The sequence below is a fragment of the Anas platyrhynchos genome, chromosome 10, assembly GCF_047663525.1.
Source record: "Anas platyrhynchos isolate ZD024472 breed Pekin duck chromosome 10, IASCAAS_PekinDuck_T2T, whole genome shotgun sequence".
Classification (NCBI taxonomy): domain Eukaryota; kingdom Metazoa; phylum Chordata; class Aves; order Anseriformes; family Anatidae; genus Anas; species Anas platyrhynchos.
The window spans coordinates 7,910,122-7,925,500 of NC_092596.1; the positions used below are offsets into that span (position 1 = coordinate 7,910,122).

General features: G+C 43.5%; 1 protein-coding gene across 1 annotated transcript in view; it reads left to right on the forward strand.

Moving 5' to 3' along the window:
- The window catches only part of C10H8orf48 (chromosome 10 C8orf48 homolog), a 92,288-nt gene that overhangs the window by 30,799 nt on the left and 46,110 nt on the right, over positions 1–15,379 (forward strand). The window contains exons 9-12 of the mRNA XM_072043162.1: positions 4,102–6,729; positions 7,059–7,135; positions 7,734–7,827; positions 7,940–15,315. The gene's annotated coding sequence lies outside the window, so the exon portion shown is untranslated. The remainder of the gene's footprint in view (positions 1–4,101; positions 6,730–7,058; positions 7,136–7,733; positions 7,828–7,939; positions 15,316–15,379) is intronic.

Sequence of the window (15,379 nt, forward strand, 5' to 3'; positions counted from 1 at the left end):
GTCTATCTCTAGCTCAGACAAAGGCAGGAAGGCTGCTGCCTGATCCCATATTGTCCCACTGGCTGAGAATGAAGTTTCTGCAGCGCCTTTTTCTGATCTGCCCGTCATTCATTAATAGATGGCAAAGCTCCCGACAGGAGCAGAGGTAAAACAAAAGCTGTCCCTCGGTGCCGAATTGCTGCTCGCTGCCAGGACTGCAGCAGGAAGAATCATGCGACTTTCAGTATCTTTGTTTCTCTAATTATCAGTTGCACATTCAAAAAGCCCGTGATGGATTCAGGTTATTTAGAGGCCAAAACTCAAACGTGGGCTCCTAACTGTGGTTACGGAAAGACGTCTCTATCTTGTGAAGAAGTGGGCCTGACTTTTATAGGTGCTAAGCAACTGTTCTTCTGCATTCCCATCTGCCTTTACGTCACATCCCACCCTCTGCCACCTTCCTCGGTGTCCACGCTTTTTAAAAGGCATTAACTCAGGAAAGTAGGCTGCCGTGTTCTTTGCTTGCAGGAGCATCCTGCCCAAGAGAAGCCGGTCGTGTGATACCAGACAAAAGGAAAGCAGTAGCCAGGTGGGTTGCCCCTGTGAAGGCACGATGCCCAACGTGTCCACTTACCATAGAGCCACAGCAGAGCTGGTCTGCTGCGCACCCAGAACTGACTGTCATCTAACGAGTGGCACCTGCCTACAGAGTAGGTATCCTTCCTCCAGTCTGCAGAAAAAAAAAAATGAGCCAGCTTTGGCATTTAAAGGCTGAAACAGGCAAAATGTTGATTCCTGGCAAGGTAATGAAGGGCTCAGTGCAGCCCGTAGGAGCCTCTGGACTGGAGGTGATATCGGTCAGGATACCACACCAAGAAAAGCAGCCTCGTGTCGGCATAAATCAAACTATGGAGCTCTGAATTCTGTGGTGTGCAGCGCAGTTCCCTGCTGTGTTAGCCTTAGGGTGCAGCTGAGGCTCCTTGCTCCCATTTCCCGTGCCCTGCCTGCTTATTGGGGGTCTCCTAAAGGAATTGGGGGAGTGCAGCTGCTGAGACTGGAGGAGAGAAGAATTGCAGTTGGTTCCTTTATAGGGCAAATCAATGGAGTGTAGGAAAAAGCACTTTACATCTTTACTATGATATAGATGTACTGAAAACGCAGCTTGAAACTGTCCCTGTGCTTTAAATTCAAAAATGGTGTATTTCTGAGCTAGCCTTGCAGAGAACCTGGGTTTTATTACCTGGAGATTGACCTCTGTGTATAATTTTCATTTCAGGTGGACAGACAATTGCTTTTCAACGGAGTTGTCATCCATTCTCTAAGGGTAGCTAGAGATATTTCCTTTGGTTTTATCCTTTAATAATTTCTCTGTTTTGCCAGATAGCAATGAAAAATAAGAAAACATGCCTAACAGGCTTCTACAGGTCTGGTTAGTCCTTATTTATATTTTCATCCCCCCAGTTATTTTTTTCTTACTGACTGAAGTTTTCTCTCGTGTTTTAGAAAGCTTCCTTTTTTTATTTCTTTTTTATACACAGCTTCTTAGCGAATATCTTATGTCAGCTGGGAAAGCTATATATAAAATGTGTGTGTAAACGTACACAGAGCTTTCTCTCTCTCACATATACATATATATGCATGCACAGTCAATCAATATATGTATATATATAGATATATGCAAAGCCCAGGCAATACAAATTTCTACCACTTTGTATTAGTGCAAAGGTATCTTTTTCCTCTATTTTTATTTATATTTAACATTCCCCAATATTTTTGCCTAGGAACTCATAAGTAAGCCAGTCTGGAATGTCTGAAAATGGTCCAATATATTTTAATGCTATATTGGGTCTTTTTTTCAGCTACTGGTCTTTAATCCCGTATGTCTCATAAACTGAGATTTCTCACGCTGTCAGATTTAGCACTTCCTGAATCCTTTCTGCTTCCAGGCTTGGAACTGGTCAGAAGCTGTATCAGACATTATGAAGGCTGTAGCTCTGTCAGAGGGTTATTGACCAAGTACAAGACCGGTATTTATGTGGTATAGCTCTGTCTCCTCCAGGAAAACACGTTTTCCAGGAAATCAGTGATTCAGTAAATACTTCCTGTCATGGTTAGGCCCACAGATGCAAGTCAGCAGTGATGTATAAACACCCAGCTCCTTCTGAGTTCAACAGGACTTAGGGCCAAAGTATCTCTGAACTTCTGTATCTCTTGGAGCTATCGGAGGTTCAGCGGAGACATCAGAAAGGCCGCAAAATATTCTGACGGTAATTGAAGGGATAGGAGCAAAATGAACGTTTGTAACTCCTTGAGAACTTCTTCAAGCTTTGAAAAATGGCCCAAGGCTTCTCCCCCAGTCTGCAGTGCGATGCTCCTTATTCATCACTGCAAAGTCTCTGATGGCCCAGTCAGATTGTTGACATTTCCATTGCTGCTTCTATTTTAAATGTTATAATTAGTAATTTTTCATGCTTCCAGATTGTCCCTTCTCTTAGAAATTTAAACTACAGTGACAAATTGAAGCACATCAGATACCAGCATAATGGAGGTACCTGATACAAAGAGATTACTCCCAAGGTAATGTTTTCTCTCTTCCTACCTCCAGTGCTTATATTGTTGTCAAAGATCTCATTGTGGAGAGATTGAAATAAGACCATTACATGTAACAGGTCACCGTTTCACCTTGATGCAGTGCGAACGGATTTAGAACTGAGCAGGCAGACATCTAAAATTTTTATATTTATTATATATATATATTATTACAAGCAAAATTTCTCATTGAAGCCAGGCCATCAAATTCCTCTTCGTCTGATCAAGTTATAAACATTGACCGTAGTGGAAGAGCAAAGAGCAAAATTTATTACCAAACATAATGAAATGAATCTGCATTATGCAAGAAGTCTCGGTGCTTGTATTCAGTGCTTTCTTTTTGTGAGTCCAAACTAGGAAGTTTGATTTTATGAGGAGAGATAAAAATTTATTTAAAACTTCAGTTAACAGGCTGTTTTCCTGGATGAGCGCGTAACATAAAAATGGCATACCACGGTAAAGCTGAGGAAGTAAATTAGGAATTCCTAATTAATCATTAATTTACCATTTTTGGAAGGTAGGGAGAAATGCAGTGACATTGGAAGGCATCACAGATGGTATTATCGGAAGGAAATGACTCTGTGCGTAGCACGTTGTTCTGTAGAACTGGTTGGTGCAAACTTCCACTAAGGTTGAAAGCCTCAAAGGATTTCAGTGAAAGTGTCAGTGGTAACGTGGTAATGAGAGCATCCATAATTACAGGAATCTTTGTTGTGGCCTCCATTTGTAAGGTGCACGCTGCTTTGCAACTGGAAAGAGCAAAGTCCCTTTTGAGCAGGTTTCCTGTTCTGGCTGAAAGCGTTTTTAAAAGCATCTGGAACCAACCAGTGTCAGGACGCTGGGCTACACAGACACGTTTGATCTGTGCTGTGATTTTAGTTTTCTTACCATGAAGCAGTTCTGGACTGTCCTCACTGCATTACGTTTCATGTCTACGAGGTGAGGAATAACTTTGGGTTTGGCAACAGAAGTATAAATCTAGGATTTGCCAGTGAGGTCAACTCCTGTGTATAGTCCTGGCCTAGCAGGTAAAGAGCCAACGCGTTTCTTCTACAGGATCAAAACTCTCCTGCAAACAGCTTGAATCACAGAGGACTGTTCTGGAAGTGTACAATACAATAAGCACGCTCTGATGCACGCAGGATAGGTACATCTTTTCTCCCTCTGCTGTATTGCAAAGGTCAGAACTGTTAAAGAAGCTGTCGTGATCTTTGAAATGACTTGGAGAAATCCCAGAATAGATCTCTACCTTGTCACTTCTTGGATTTTCTTTTGTTGCCTGTCTTGCCTCCTGTGGAGTGCCGGTTAAATTTAACCACCAGCCGTGTCTCTGGACAATACCTCCCAGTCGTGAAGTAGAGGCTTGCTCTCGTCAGTGGACTTCTGTGTGCTATACATATCCCTCCCGTGTTTTGTTTCTTCTCCAGCTCCGCCTCTCTTTTAAAATGGAAATACAGGAGCTTTCAGAGCCTGAGAAGGCTGTGCTCAGCACTGGGCAGACCGAGGCTAACAGTTTTTCTCCTTCTCTTTCAGTAGGAGACTGGCAGCAGCTGCCCCCCACTGACGTTGCCTGGAAGCCCAGCTGGGAGGTGTTGTGGCCCGGCTCTTCTGCAGGACCACAGGAAAAGGGAGTTTGGTCAACTCCACCTCTCCGTTTCTTTATCTTGCTTCTACCCACCCATCTATTTGGAAATGAGGGTTTAACGTTTTGTCTTAATTAACAGAGGAGGAGCTTGTTGTATCTCTGGCACAGTCTCTAGAGGAAGGAGCTGTGCACTGCTGGGTTCAGTGGTTGTTCTGATGGCACCAGCTTGAGAGGAGCCCGGAGTTAGGGTACCGAGAATGCTCAAACCACTTTAATTCTCCTCTGCTTCTGGAGAGCAGCTGTGTGTTTGTATTCTGGTGTTCCTTGCATCATTTCTTTTGACGACTGAACTAGCTGTACCTGCTATTTGCTTCTACCCACAGCAACCCATGCCACCCTCCCAGCACATTTTTTCTTATGCTTCGGGGGCAGTCTGCAAACAGAAACTCTGTGTTTTCTGCTTCCTGTGCATCCGTCTCTGTCCTCCCTTCCCATGCCAAGCAATCTGTATGCCTTCCCTTAGCACTTGACTAATTATCGGTTAACTCTTCTGTTCCTGAGTTTTCCCCAAGCTTTTTGCTTCAGCTCTGCTTTTCAATTGCAATTGGTCAGTAACAGTTTGCCAAACGTAACGCTGTCAGCTGTCCGTGTCTCCAGCTCTTTTGGTCTTTCCTCCTAAGGTATTAGTGCTTCTAGTCCTGAAGGGTGGAACTGAAAGCTGACAGTGGTAACGTTTGTCAACATTTTTTTCCCCCTCTATTAAAATTTATGCACGTTTGGCCAAGTTACACACACTGGCACAGTGCAGACAGTGAGTTGTTCTAAAAAATTATCGTTAGCCTGTGAGGATCAATAGGCTGGTGTCCTACAACTTATGGCAAACGGCCTCCTTCCGAGGGCAGCTGCAGGGGGAAGCCTGGTTTAGTTGCTCTGAATTGACCGTAGAGGAACCAGCTCTCTCTGTGGGCAGCAACGGGAAGGTCAGGAAACTCAGTTTTCTAGAGCAACGTAGAAGCCTTGTGGACAGCCTGCCCTTGTGGACAGCTTTCATCTGCACTGCTTATTCTCTTCATAACCACGTCGCTGAGTCTCACTGTTAACACAGTTAAATGCAGTCGTGGAAAACTTGATTTAATTTCCGCCTTTACTACTGAGATTCTAATGCCAAGTTGCTGAAAATGAGATCTTTGTGAAGTGTTCATTAGCTGCATGTTCCCCATTTTCCGGATACTCAATTTAAGGTGATATCTGATTTGCAGATCTGCATACTTAGGTCTTCAGCTGGAACTGAGGTTTCTGCATTTAAAGCACCGTATAATGTTAAGCGTGCTACAAAAAGAATGCTCTCATTTTCCAAATTGGATATCCACATTAATGAATGCTTTTACAACACAGAAACTTTCTAATCGCTTTTTCAACAGTGTATCCAGATAAAATGGAAGCGTTGGGACAATAAATTAATCAAAAATGTATTACTAATGCGTACCTTTAGAAAAGCCATGAATACATTTATCATGTGCTCTCAGAGTAGAGTTGGAGTTTGGTGAAACAAAGTGGGTTAAACTAAGCAGAGATGAAATGATCTTGTTCTATAATAAAGCACTCAATCAGGGAGCTGTTCAACTGTTTCTGAGTAACCCCCTGTGGAGGCAAGCCATCAGAAATAGGCTACGCGCTAAACAACAAGAAGAAAACAAATTCTGAAAAGCTGCTCATTAACGGAGAATCATCCACCCTTCACACTGAACGAGGCAAGGGTCCCCTGGAAAAAATAATGTGGTCATGTAAGTGAAGGCAGCAGCGCCCTGCATAACGCAAGAGATTCAAAGGAAGGTTGCGTTGGCAATTTTAATTCTGCAATTTCTTAACTTTCGTCTATTTGACTTAGCATTCTCTATAATGTTCTTTTAACTTGGAATATTGTGTGTAATATATATAAATGTTGTTTTTAAATAAAACTGGTTTGTCTCCAAGTCATGTCATTTTCACACTGCCTGCTGTCACCATTTCTAAAGGAGAAGCAGCTGGTGTGCTAAAAGAAGTTATGGACTTTGAAATCCTGCAAGGTTAGGAACTGAGTGGTTGGAGGGAGATATTTACAGAAGATGTCATCTTTTTTGGTCTGCTCGATTACTCCCACTGTTTTCTCCATTGTGTTTAATGGAGCAAAGCGTAAACATTTGCTGTGGGGTGTTTTGTGTCCATAGTCTGTGATTAACCCTAATAGGAGCTTGGTGGGGTTCCATGGTTGTGGTTTCCCTGTCCAGTGTTCTCGGTTCATAAACAGAAATTTGGGGTTCTTCTTAACTGTCAGCTGCAAGCTCAGTGTGGCATCTGAGAGCCAAACTGAGCTCTGCTGGCTCAAATGTTAGCAGCAGGAAAGATTCTGTAACCTGAATGTGGTTAACTGCTCTGTTTGTTGTGTTTGGACCAGAACAGAATCCAGTTCCCACTCGGATCGCTGCGCCGGCTCCATCATGAGAAACACAAAATACCCAAAGTGGATGGTGAGCATTACAGTGAGCAGGTGCCTGTTTGACTACAGAGCCCAGGGCTAGTAAGAAGAAAAAGCACAGGTTTCTCATTTACTTATTTGTTTATTTTAATTGTTTACAAAAGACATTTTAAGGCATCTCCTTAGTTACTTAAGGAAATTGTAATTTAGCAGTAGTTTTGTGTGTTTGTAGTTACATGAAATATAAATGTTCAGTTTCTCTTGCTGTTTCTCATCATATTGCCACAAAAGAAAAGCAAATATATTTCTAACTCCTTGAGGAAGACCAGTAGATCCATTACCATAGGAAGGCATAAATAACGTTGGTTCTTTTAATGGATCTGCCATTTAATGGTCGTTGGGTATTCATTGTGTGCAGTGCTCAAAGAGCTCATTTAGGATTGCTTCTAGGAGTGGAATACAAGTTGACGAGGAGCAGGAAGAACCAGGAGGGAGCGTTTTGCCAAGCGCACTGCACTACCTAAAAGGTTTGCCTTTCTCTGCTATGGGTTTCATCATCTGCAATAACATATCCTAGAAACATAACTGGCTTTTAGACCAGCTGTGACGATGGGGGTATCATCGAGACAGTCTTCATTAGAATAGAATGAAAACTGGGTGATCAGTACAAAACTCAGCCTGTTAGGTGTAACAAATGCTACATAAATGCTTTTTAAGGTGTTCTTTGACCAATGTCACATATTTCCTGTGCTTTTGCTGGAGTGAATGTCTTGCATTTCTAGAAGTTAACACTCGATTGCTGCAGAAGACTTAGTTCTGAGCTCATAAGCTGGGGCACAGATTGTAGCTGGAAGGATGAGAAAATATGGCCCTAGAGATAACTTTTGAAAAGTCACAAATTGCATGTGCTATCTCGTTATGATATATGTGCATATTTATCAGGAGGAAGGTGACTCTTTGTAGGAAGAGATGTCATTCAGTGCTCGGTATCATTTCACTGGGTATTTAAAAGAAACTATCATGCATATTTATAAGTTACCAAAAAGGTTTTTCAATGGCTTCTGCCAGTGGCATTCAATCACAGTAGTGCTTAACAATCTTTTCCCAATTTTGGCTTTATTCTAGGCACACGTGGCATTAATGTTGAATTTGTCCGCCATGGAAGAGGAATTGGGTGAGGGCTCCAGACAGGACTTTAGAAACTGATTTAAAGTACCTGGTGAGATCATACTGCACTTCTATTGGGTTCTGTTAGCAATGCCATATTTGTATTAAAGGTCATTTAAGCCACAATACAATCTTACACCACATTTCTGTTGATATTTTTTTAGACAAGGGGTGCATTTTCATCACTGTCTTCCATCAGACCTTAGGTGTAGAGCAAATGAGTTAACACTGAGTTTGCTTTCCTGGTCCAGAAGCTCCTTGCTGTAGGAGATTGCTGTAAGGTGAGTTGCTGCCTCTTTGCCCTATCTAGCCTCTTGTTCTCGTGAAATGTGATTTTTCTCTGAATCCTTCTGAAACTGGATTTAAATTGGCCAGTGACTTCAGAAGTTCTTATCAGTGGGACAGTTCTAGGTGGGCATGTCATCGCCGAATGAAACAGGACTACAAATACAAAATGTTTGGACTAAGCCTTGCTGTTTGTAGGAATGAGAGGGGAGGAAGTCTGAATCCTGGGCTCTAGTTTATCTCAGCTCTGAACCTCCACGCTCCTTCTGCTACGTGATAAGTGAGCACAGTTAAAGTCGAATTTGTGGCCAGTTGTGTTGAGCTCTGTTACATGGTGTGTGGTGTGCTGCAGCAGGAAATTCCCGGTTTTAATTGACAGTAGTATCTATCTACCTGTGAACACGGCAAGTGTGATGAATTTTTGATCCGTTTCTGTTTTCTTTGTATTTATTTATTTATTTTTCTCTCCAGCAGTTGATCTGAAGCTGTTTAGGTATGGAGCTTTGATGGATTTTTATAGCCAAGTGCTAGATGTACCTTATATCTGCATAAGCCTTTGAATTTATGTTTGCATGTGTCTGTCTGTGTATTCACAATCTCCTCTTCACATGGAGGAAAAAAAAAAAAACAACTTCAAACCTATGCTGGTGGTGGTAACTTGTGAAAAGTGTTGCTGGCTCATTTGCGTATCTATCACTTGTTACATTTCACAGACCCTAGCGTTTCTCCCCCTTTCTGATTTATTCTGAAAAGCTTTGTTCCTACTGATCCACACACCAGATGCTACTGTATTTTCTGGATGTCTGAACTCTCCACTCAAAACCTGTCAAAGTCTTTTGTATAGCTATTACGTGCAGCTAACTGAAAAGTGGTATTTGTGTGCCATTTCACTCCATGGTATGATTTTTTTCTTTTTATTTTGCTAATAGAAGCTCTTACTGCAGTTGAATTTGTGCTGGAACAACAGGGTTTACACAGGAATAGCTACGTCAGGACTACACAGGAGATTTCTGGTAACTGTGTCATCCAAGAACATGAGAAGATGTGTGATGCAGAAGCCCATGTGTCAGCAAACCTAGACTTTTTGTGGTGTGTGTCTTCCTCCAGCAGATAGTTTTATTTTATTTGTACAAAGTACAGCTTTACTGGGGCAGTTTCATTCGCTTTGGAGCTCTTCGCCAGCAAGGAAGACAGCAGTCCTACTGCGGTGAGGTAGTGCTAATGTGGGCCTGACCTTATGAGGGCTCCCTAGTGGATGCGTATTTAAACCTGAGAAATGAATCCGTACTTGAATCTGAACCTGAAGAATGGATCTGTTTGCTTTCTTTAATATTGCCAAGCTGCCAAGTTCTGCCAGAGGTGGAATTAGCACCAGCAAAAGGAGCCCTGGGCAGCTGGGGATTGCCCTGCGAGCCCCACCAAAGGATGCAATTGGCTGCTGTCAGCATCGCCTCCCTGGAAGGGTGTGAGGTTTAATGAATAGTTCTGGCTGTCGGTATGTAAGGTATTGCATTGTTCTGAGGAAAGATTTCTGGTAAGAGTCGACACAAAAATGAATGTAAATAATAAAGTATAGCACTGGAGTAAAGCCTTGCCAAGGAAAACTCCAGCAAACAACAGTCAGTGGTTTAAAAAGATCCTGTCGGAATGCCTCTTCTCCAAAGGCTGTTGTTCCAGCCTTCTGTTGTAGTGGCTTAAAGCTGTGTTAGAGCTAAGGCAGGCTTCGGCGTGGCAGAGCTGCTTGGGCTGGTATTTCACACGCACAGTTTGTGCCTCAGCATCTGCTGAGCACCCAAACTGGACGCCCCAGAAGCACACCTCTCTGAACCCAAAGCAGCAGGCTCCCTGAGCAGCTAGGGCTCTCGCCGTGCTGCTCAGTGGCAAGAGGTATGAGCCTTAAGCAGTTTCAACTGCTGCTTCCTACTGGCCCCTCCGAATTAAATCGCTTGGCACAGTAATTGGCATGTCCTCACTGCCTGAAGCCTTAACGCTTTTAATGATGTCCAAACAAATTAGCTATTAAGCAAGTTATGAAGCAGCTCAGTGGGAACTGACTTGGGAAAGCTGGGGATCAAAGCATGAAGCTGTAAAATGAGTCCTGAAGTGCTAATAACTCCTAATAACTTTAAAAGAGAGAGAATTAAATTGTGGGAAGGTTGACTCTGACGTATTCTGATGATCTAAAGAGGAGCATGGTTGGGACGCATTGCTGGTTGTATTTTGACTGGAGGAAACTAGTGAGAGAGCATCAAACTAGCATGTGTGCTTTACAGGTGTTCAGAGATGAAAGAGAAGAACCAGTTAGGATGGATCTATTTTCTCTGTACAGCTCCCTGAGAGACAATGAAATGTGTTGTGCTTTTCTAAATGCCTGCTTGCCCTCAAGGTGCAGCACCGGGGGAATGAGATTGGAGCTGACCTTTCCCGAAGAGCAGCTGAACTTGGGCAGCAGCGGGTTTGCCTGGCTGTGTATGAGGACTCGGCTTGACCTGAACAACTCGAATCCTTAACAGTATGTGCAAAATGAGAATCCAGCTGGTTCCTTTGTCCTACCCGTTTAGAAAGGAGCATCCTCTTCTTATTTTCTCAGTAGATTTGATACAGTGCTCAAGGCACAAGACACACAAAACCTTTCTGTCCATCCCTCTCCTCTTCACGGCTGCCTCACAAACTGGTGTGGGTTTTCCCTTCCTACCTTTATTCTTCTTCATCTGCTTTCTTGTCCTTGCTCCCTCTAGTGTTCTCATGTTGGTGCTGTTTTGTTCTGCTCTAGGCCAGGAGATTTAGTATTAAACTGGTTTATTTTCCCTGCACTTTGCATAACGTGGGAATGACATCACCCCACCTGTCATGCCCTTCAAAAAGAAAAATAGCACTTAGGCCCCGCAACCTTACTTCACCTCCTTGTATCACCATAGCAGCCTGCCACTGCCAGCCTTTCACAAACCTGAAGGCCCACTTAAAATTCATTAGATTTTCAAAAATAAGCCTGTGTCTTTTCGATGATTTCTAAGCCTTTGATATATTCTCAGTTCACGGTTTTGGTATTTCTTCTAAAATTTTCTTTCAGATTCAAGGAGCTGGGATATTAGGAATACCATAGGGTGTGACATCTGGGATTTAGAGCCATTAGATCTGGTAACTTTACAGCAACAATCATTGCACCCAGATGTTGTACTAGTTCACTCCAGACTTTGATTTACTCTAGCTGCAAGAGCTTTCTTAGTGATGAGATGTACCATCCTGCTTATTAGCCAAAAATTGGGAAATATGAAAGGGACCTGGAGCTCTCTGTGTCAGTAGATCACTGCTGTAGAGAGAATGTGTAATTAAGAACGGGGCCTCCTCTTTACACCACGTTGAAAGATTCTGTACAGACTTTTAACTGAAACGTAACTGTTTTATAGGCTGTACAAATGTGTGTTACTTTCGTATATATCTCATTACATGAGAGTGTCTGCATACTTCTTTGTGCACATACATATTTCAAAGATGAGAAAATATATCGAGGTCTCCTTTTTAACAAGGAGTCCAGATCTAGACTACAGAGACTCAAGTCTTTCGAATTCAGGGCTTTTTAGTCGGTGTTAAAGAAATAAAGCTGGAACATTTCAAGCAGCCCTCTTAAAAAGTCTTCGTTCATTACTGAAAATGAACTGACATTTCAGATGTTAAGAAAGAAGACTACGTAAGAGCAAAAGTAAGAGCAAAAACTGAGCTTTTGTCTTTTAGTTTAGGAATGATCCGTTGCTTATCTGTACTATATAAGATAAGCAAGGCGAAGAGAAGAGCTTGAATTACTGTAGCATAAGTGTAGTCTGTGTATCCCTGGTACTACGGTGATAAATGTTTTGAATTAGACCAGCATGCAGTTCTCTTGATAGAACTAAATTTAGTAATAAATGAATAAATAAATATAGGTTATAGTCAAATGTTTTAAAAAAGTCCAGCAAAAATCATCAGATGTCACGGTCCTCTTCACGGACCCCTGAACACCCGTGTGTTGAATTCTGATGTGATCTTTGGTGGGGATTCAGGTTTGTAACCATGAGGAGAAATCCCTCCTGACGCTGGGTAGATTTGGAGGCATTTGGCTAGGGATGAGGAGCCCTCTGCTTTTGCAGGACCACCGAAGCAGAAGAGTTTCCTTCCCGGATGCCTGCTTGCACGTTATGTGGAGGGATGCGATCTCCAAGAGACGGGAACGTCTCCCTCAAGTTCCCAGGAGTGCATGAGTGGGTGAGTGACAGCTGAGCACCGAGTCCATGGTGAGCTGCACGTCTGCTGATCACCACCTTCCTCCGCTCCCCCTTCCAACGAGCGATTTCCTGAAATCTATTTCAGGGAGTTTGCGTTTTTGTCTCACTCTGCATTAGGCTGCAGTGCAGCTGAATTGGTCCTGCTGTCCGTGGGACGCTGCACCTTGGGACGTGCCATGGGTATGGGGGAATTTAAGTCATCAGGCTTCCTCCAGCCCATCTTCCATGTTGTACCACCAGCTGGTTGCGGAGCTGGCTGCTGGGTGCCCCCTGCATCACGAGGGAGTAGAATAAGCGATACAATACCCCAATTTTGACCAAAACAATCATTCTCCAGGGATACTTGGGCCTGTTCCTTCTAGCTCAATGGAGTAATCTTGCCGGGTGGTAGACACTTCCTCGCATGCACAAAAAAAGGAGAAAACCAACACTTATGCTAAAAGCCCAAAATATTACCGTATGGCATATGGCGCCCTAAGATAGGAGTAAACTTGCAGCATCCGCTTCTGTCTGGCTTCCTGTGTTACGTTAAAGGTGTTGCTCTGGGATCTGTAGTGTAGAAATGGAGTTGTTACGGGGCATGGAAAGTGTTTCATCTGTGCTTAAGAGAAAAGCAGACATTACACAACTCTTTAGAGGCTGTGTATTGGATGAGTACCCTGAGAGTAAGAGCCCAGCTGTGATGATCCGTGTGGGAATGTTATTCCTAATTAGCTGTGTTGGGTAACAGCCCATTCCTGGTGACCCCATTTTTTGTGGGTGTCTCCAGGATGACCTGAAGACACGTTGCAGCAGCCCACAAGGTGAGAGGGACTCTCTCCTGTCAGAGTGCAGAAATACCAACAGTGACCCAGAGCTGTTCCCATGGCCTGGCCTGGGAAGAAGAGCTGCTGGGAGCAAGCTGCTCTGGATTCCTGATGTCAGCAGGTGGGTAAAGAAAAATGCCAGTCCTTTGTTCTCCTTTCACAAGGTTTTTACAGCAGTGCCTGTTCTACAGAGTCCCTCCTAATTTACACAGCTGAGGTGTGAGGAAAGCCAAACTACTCATGCCTATTTGGTGAAATTATCCAACTGGTTACGTAGGCGCAGACTGGATTATTTTAACTGCTGCAGTGTGCACGTGGTCGTACACTGCAGAGAGGCTCCGTGGCACGTGTAAACTGCATGGTGGTGCTGAGTACACCATTTGCTTTTTCAGTGGAAATTCTCTTTCCTCTAGGGTGGCTCTGTGATATTTGGGGCACCGGGGAGCAGGTTGTGGAAGAGCAGGCGGTCCCGATTGCAGCGAGGACAGTGTCTGCTACCGGCCTGATTGTGCAGCACGTGTGGGTTTGTGCTCGAGCCGAAATAATGTGCGTTTTGCCAATAATGGTCCGTGCCCTCTGCTTCCCAACAGCTGGCTTACAGAAAGAAGCACGTGGTGGAGTGGCACCTGCTGAAGCCTGCAGTGACAGTCATAATCCGGGAGCGTCTCATTATCTGATCAGCAGTAATGCATATTTTCCTCTCATTGCTGTACCCTTGAAGAACATGGCTAAATACGAGGTGCTTTACGAGGTCAGGGGGGCATTTTCAGCAGTGCTGATGGCGCCAGCAAAATGACATTATTGAGATATGATTGCAGAACCCTGGCAACAGGAATGAAAGGCAGCAGAAGTGCTGCTCCTTTTGTTCTACCCAAATGATACCAATCATTGGCCATGCTAATGGTACCTTCCGTGAGACGTGCCAGTAGAAAATCAGTGCCTTTTTTTTTTTGGCATATGCATTCCTAGAACACTTTTTGCAATGTGACCATAGGGGGTTGACACAAATTACTATACTGCTAGCACAGCTGTCCTACATAATTTGTTGTTGCATAAAGTTATAATTAACGATTTTAACAAGTACCGAGGCAGGCACGTTAGGAATCTGCACTGCAGAGCTTCGGGTTCTTTAATAAGGCACATCTGTTATAAATTATATACAGTTTGTTGGTTTTTTTTTGCATGTGTGCTAAACAATGCTGGGTTTGACCACTTGCAGAAAGATCTTAATGGGACCAAACCTCCTTCAACAACTGGCTGAGGGTCTTGTGCATCACGCTAGCTCTGGCAGGATAAGCGTAACCACCGTGGCTCGGGATGGTGGTGGGTAAGGAGCTGAAGTCAGCATTGTGATGCAGCAGTGGTCGGTCAGAATGGCTGTTGCTGGCTTTGTGGTGGTACTTGTGAGGAAAGGTGCACCCTAGCTCCCCTACTGCACCCAAAGGATGCTAGGAGCATGTGGAAAGAATAAACCTGAACTGGTATAACTGGAACTCTGACTGGAAGCTCTGAGTGAACCAGTATGATGGCAGCCGGGGGAGCCATAGATCAAGCAGGCCCATCTAGAAAAGAGGACCCTTGCTGTTTCCCTTTATTCACTCATTCCTCGAAAAATATTGTCATTGCTCACTGAGTATTTTGAGCTCAGAGAAAGTTTAGGATCGCACCCAGGATAAGCACGTCATACCTATGGATACACAGCTTGGGCTCTAGAAAACCTATAGGAGGTTGCAGGAAAGTGCAGAAGCAGTGGGTAAACCAATATTTACATTTTTCCTTTCTCATTTGCTTCTTGAAAATAGTACAGAAGAAAGGAGCTGCATGGAGGGAAGCTGTATGAAGTTATTTTTTTTTTATTAACTTAGTGTTTCCTCTTACAGGAAATCTGCCAAATACCAGCTCTTCACAGAGAAAGGGAAATCAGACTTGTTTAAAATAGGTTTCTTCTTCTTTAACCAGAAGAAAATTACAATACTGTGAATTTGGCATTATTTTCTGACATCTGAACTTGACAACAGGGAAATAGTAGAAGAAATTGTATTGATCTGGAGTGAAGCTCAAGTTCAGTGAATCAGGACTCAGAAGAGAAATGGAGAGGAACAGGTTCCTTACGGTCACAGTCCAGCCATGGAATTTGCAGAACTTGGGTCTTCCATTCCCAAGACAACTGAGCACAATATTCTCAGTTTGGTAAGTCTTGTTGCTGCTGTTGCTGATTAATTGTGGAGTATGGTCTCCAGAGCTGCTGAGCGCT